The following is a 5,557-nucleotide window of genomic DNA, read 5'->3' on the forward strand; positions in this document are numbered from 1 at the left end:
AGCTGGCCTGGGTCTGGAAAAACCTGAAATAAAACCGGACTCGCTGAACATAGCGGACAATGAGGACTACTGAGAACTCAAGAACAATGGCAGTGGGTTTTTGATCCTACTGCACGTACTGGCTTTTTGGGGGCCTAGGCAGTTTGGATGCTCACCTTACTAGACCTGGATGGAGGTGGGTGTTCCTTGGACTTCCCACTGGGCAGGGAACCCTGATAGCTCTATGGGCTGACAAGGGAGGAAAACTTGATTGGGGGAGGTGGAGGGGAAGAGACAGAAATCTTTAATAAAGATGGACAATGAAGAGAATCCTTATGAAGATTGTTAGCCATTTTTGCAAGAAACTGGTTTTTCCTGGAATGCTTGATGGTATGCTATGTGAACTGAACATGCAGGACCCACAGAGAAATGACTGCTGACCTTGTCTTAAGGTGAGAAATGGCCTTCAGGGTTCTTGCTTTATGTAAGGGTCTTTCAGACATTCCGCAAGACACAGAAGAAAATGACTGGCAAACTGCCAATATACGCAGAACTATCTTCGAAATTTCCTGTTTAATTCAAAGGTCTGACAGTTACTACAGGCTGAATATGGATGACCCAATGATACATAAGAACTTTAGGTGACTTTCCAGGCAGCAAGAAGTCTCTGTCAATTCTAGAGTTTTAACTTAGGTAATATTATATCCTTCTAGAGTCTTTGTTGTTGAAGAATAGATAATAATAATATAGTTTTCCTTACACTTATGATAAAAGATAAAGTAGATATAAATATTGCAACTATAATTCTTGCTTGATACCTGTCTTATTATATTTAATGTTACTATTTTAAAGTTAAAAGCTTCATTTAAATAGAAATGGGGAGGAGATGTGGGACTTTCTTATGTATACATTGGTGAATAAAGAAACTGCCTTGACCTGCTGATAGGGCAGAACTTAGGTAGTCGGGAAAAACTAAACCGATTGCTGGGACAAAGGAGGCAGAGTCAGAGAGAAGCCATGTAGCCCCACTGGACACATATGGAAAACTTTACTTGGTAAGCCACTGCCATGTGGCAATACACAGATCAATGGACGTGAGTTAATTTAATATGTAAGAGTTAGCCATGAAGAAGGTAGAGGTAATAGATTTAATTAATACAGTTTCTATGTGATTATTTCAATTCTGTGTGTCCAGAAAATGAACAAACAGCCCCCTCCCAATACTTCTCATCATCTCTGGCTGGATGTTGAAAGACCTAATCTCCTGCAGGTTAACTGCTAAGAGGTAAAATGTGAAACAGAAGTGTTATCACCTATGGAGAGCATTATCCCACATGCATTCTTTCCCCTGTCTCTTAAATTCTTTATATTTATGTTGTTGTGTTCCCTAACTCACCAAAGGTGTTAATATAGGTATCTAATTGATTGCTAAGCACTGAACAGTTCCTTATACTCTGTAATGTGTACACAAATGAAATCTCAAGCAAATGAAGTGAAAAATTTATCTAAAGAAGAGATGCAAATGATAATTAAATATTTTAAAGGAAACTTGATCACTCCATATTTTTAAAATGATGGATGATAAATAATCATCAGAGAAATGATAATTAAAATAATTTTTGAAAAGCTACCTCCTTGCGAACACAATAGCCATCATCAAGAAATATGACACAGCAGAAAAAAACAACATCTTGAATTTTGCAGGAAAATGGATGGAGCTACAAAACATAATCTTGAGTGAAGTAAGCTCTAACCCAGACACACAAAAACAATTGTCACATATACTCACTCATAGGTGGTTTTTAAACATAAAGCAAAGAAAGCCAGCCTACAAACCACAATCCCAGAGAACTTAGACAACAGTACAAACACTAAGGGAGACTTACATAGATCTAATCTACATGGGAAGTAGAAAGTAGAAAATGACAATATTTCCTGAGTAAATTGGGAGCATGTTGACCTAGGGGGAGGGCTGAAGGGGGAAAGGGAATGGTAGGGAGGGAAAGCAGAGAAAAATGTAGAGCTCAATAAATATCAATAAAAAAGATGAGGCCTCACATCCCTGTCAGTGCAACTTAAATATTTTGCTCAGTTTTAATTATCATAGCCTTAAGAAGACAGAAGTAGGAACCAATTAGTCTTTATACTTAATATCACTGATTTTTATCACCTTTTAACATTATATGACAATTTAAATATTGCAAAGAGAGAAAAATTTATGCTTAAAATCTTTTTTTTCTCTTTTTTTTTCTTAATTTATTTATTTATTGATGATTTCTGCCTCCTCCCCGCCACCGCCTCCCATTTCCCTCCCCCTCCCCCGATTAAGTCCCTCTCCCTCATCAGCTTGAAGAGCCATCAGGGTTCCCTGACCTGTGGGAAGTCCAAGGACCGCCCACCTCCATCCAGGTTTAGTAAGTTGAGCATCCAAACCGCCCAGGCCCCCGCAAAGCCAGCACGTGCAGTAGGATCAAAAACCCATTGCCCTTGTTCTTGAGTTCTCTGCAGTCCTCATTGTCCGCTATGTTCAGCAAATCTGGTTTTATCCCATGCTTTTTCAGACTCAGGCCAGCTGGCCTTGGTGAATTCCCGAAAGAACATCCCCATTGTCTCAGAATGTGGGTGTACCCCTCGCGGTCCTGAGTTCCTTGCTCGTGCTCCCCCTCCTTCTGCTCCTGATTTGGACCTTGAGATTTCTGTCCGGTGCTCCAATTTGGGTCTCTGTCTCTGTCTCCTTTCATCGCCTGATGAAGGTTAATATTCAGGGGGATGCCTATATGTTTGTCTTTGGATTCACCTTCTTATTTAGCTTCTCTAGGATTGCAAATTAGCCATCAGGGAAATGCTTAAAATCTTATGTATAACCTGCCACCAGTATTTGTTAAACATTAAGAAGACTAATAAATTTAGTGAAATATTTGAAATATACATTGCACTATTCATAAGTGATACTTCCCTGGATTTACAATAAGGTTTTACTTTAATAAAGTATTTATAATATTAAAAACAGTATAAAAATACTTAACAAGAATTTCAAAAGAAAACTGAAGTGATCATTTATAAACTTCATTACACATTCATTTTTCTTTCTTTTATGTCTAAGCTAAGTTTTAAGCTTCTCATCTTCTGTCATCAGAGATTGTTAATATATGCATTAACCATAATAACCTACATTTATACTACAACATCTTGCTAAATAATCATATATATATCACATTTTTCTTAAGAAGAAATAATATCTTTATTTTCTCTAAAAGACACACTCAGTGTTCTTAAATTCATCATATTTTCAGTCATACATAGGTATTAGACTTTCCTTCTGTTTGGTTATTTGCTTAGTAAATTCGGTATACTCATAGAAATGTCAAGAAAAATTAAATTGGTCTTAATCAAAAGTCTTAAAGGAGTGGAGGAAGGGACCAGAGCAGGACACAAAATCTGTATGTCAGGAAAATGGAATGAATATATATTTGAAGGAGGGAGAATTCTTTCAAAAAGAAAAAAAAGGTGATGTTGAAAGGCAGAGTTAAAAAATTAGCATATTGATGTCTAAATGAGAAAATTTCAGACTACAATCCATTTCTTTGTATGGCAACTCAAAGACTTAGTTTAAAAATCAATAAAATAAAAAGATCAGTGAAATTTTCAGCAAAATAAAAATAACAAAATACTACTTGAGGTCATGTCAACTGTAACACACAAAGGGAAATAAGACCACTATGATGGATAATCTTTATTGTTAACTCAGTTGGAATGAAGGCAATCAAAAAAAAATAACCACTGACCATATCTATGAGGGATCATTTTGTCCAGGTCATCTAAAGTAGGAAAACTCACCATAAACATTGAGAGCATCATTTAGTGTTTGACCTCCCCTGCCACATATGAAGAAAAAGGTCTAAGCAGGAAGGCTTGCTTATGCCTCCTTGATATCTTTCTTTTCTTATAAGTTCATCTCTAGTTTTCTTCCTATTTCTAATTCTTCTGCATTGCTTTGCTTCATCCCAGAGAGGCAGGACTGGTTCAACATACAAAAATCTATCAATGTAATCCATCACGTAAATAAACTGAAGGAAAAAAAAAACATATAATCATTTCTTTATATGCTTAAAAAGCATTTGACAAAATTCAACATCCCTTTATGATAAAGGTCTTGGAGAGACTAGGGATACAAGGTTCATTCTTAAATATAATAAAAGTAATATACAGCAAGCCGACAGCTAAGATTAAATTAAATGGAGAGAAACTCAAAGCCATCCCACTAAAATCAGGAACAAGATAAGGTTGTCCACGTTGTTGAATTTCATAGATCTGATCACATAAACCAATCTAATAAAGAACCAAAATTGATAGAACCCGCTTTATGATTTTGTATTCTTAAAAAGCTGTCAATTCACTGAAGTCACTTTATCTTTCTCAATATTACAATCTGAAAAGACGATGCAGCCTACCACAAAATTATTTAGTCACCAAGCTAATATAAATGAAAAAAATGCAAAAGGAAGCTGTATATTCTCCTGTACTACATGCAAAGCCAATTAACTAATTAGAACTTAAATTAGTATGGAGACAATTGAATGTTAAAGATTTAGATATTAATTAAAATTCATCGTATTCTATGATTAGTGCCCAAAATAGTCATCCCTTCCTTACAAATACCAGAATGTATTAAGTTAACCAAATTTAAGTTTCCACCAATCAAAAGGTGAAGAATGTCACTGAACAGCATATGAGATTTATATATAACATTTTCCCTGCTATTCAGCAACATGGTTACTTAATTTTCCACCAACGTAACTTGAAAAATGCTTTACTTCATAGCTTTCTTTGGTCTATTGCTATAAATACTTTTTAAAACTACCTAAATGTTGACACATGGAATTTGGCATAGAGTTAATCTGTGTTCCTGGGTAATAACTTATACTTTCCTTCAGAATAAACAATCTTTTCTCCAATTTGATCCAATTGCTATATTTCTGCATTTAGGCCATACAATTAATACGTGGAATAAGGGAATGTGGTGAATAGAAATAATGTTGCTCTTTAATCTGATTTATACATTTTTATGCCTATAGCAGAAAGAATATACTAAGTTTTATGAGGCTTCTGACAACCAGGTAAATAAGAATGCTGAACACATATGATATTTGTAATTCTTAGCATCTGCCCTCTTGTTAATCCTATAGCATCCAGTTTACCATTTACAAATATAGAAGTCATTTTCATGCATTTATTTGGTCATTCATTTGATAGTTACAGATTGACACAAATACACTTTTTAGTATATTCATGTGTTATTAATGAATGACAATAGTCAAGAGAAGATAATTTCAGGAGGCTTGAATAGCATGCTTCAATATGGAAGTAATTTCATGAATTTTATAGTCGCAAAACCAAGAAAAGTCATAAATAAAGACATTTTTAAATACACTGGTGAGAACCTCAGATATTATAACAAAGCAGGTAAAATTGTTACAAGATTTTACCTGTGATTTTATCCTTTTGTTAGCTTTCGGCTTGGAGCAAGCAAGAAATCAGTGTCTCTAGTTAATTCATTCTAAAAGTTTTAGATCAAAGA

This window comes from Microtus ochrogaster, unplaced genomic scaffold (assembly GCF_000317375.1).
Source record: "Microtus ochrogaster isolate Prairie Vole_2 unplaced genomic scaffold, MicOch1.0 UNK55, whole genome shotgun sequence".
Classification (NCBI taxonomy): domain Eukaryota; kingdom Metazoa; phylum Chordata; class Mammalia; order Rodentia; family Cricetidae; genus Microtus; species Microtus ochrogaster.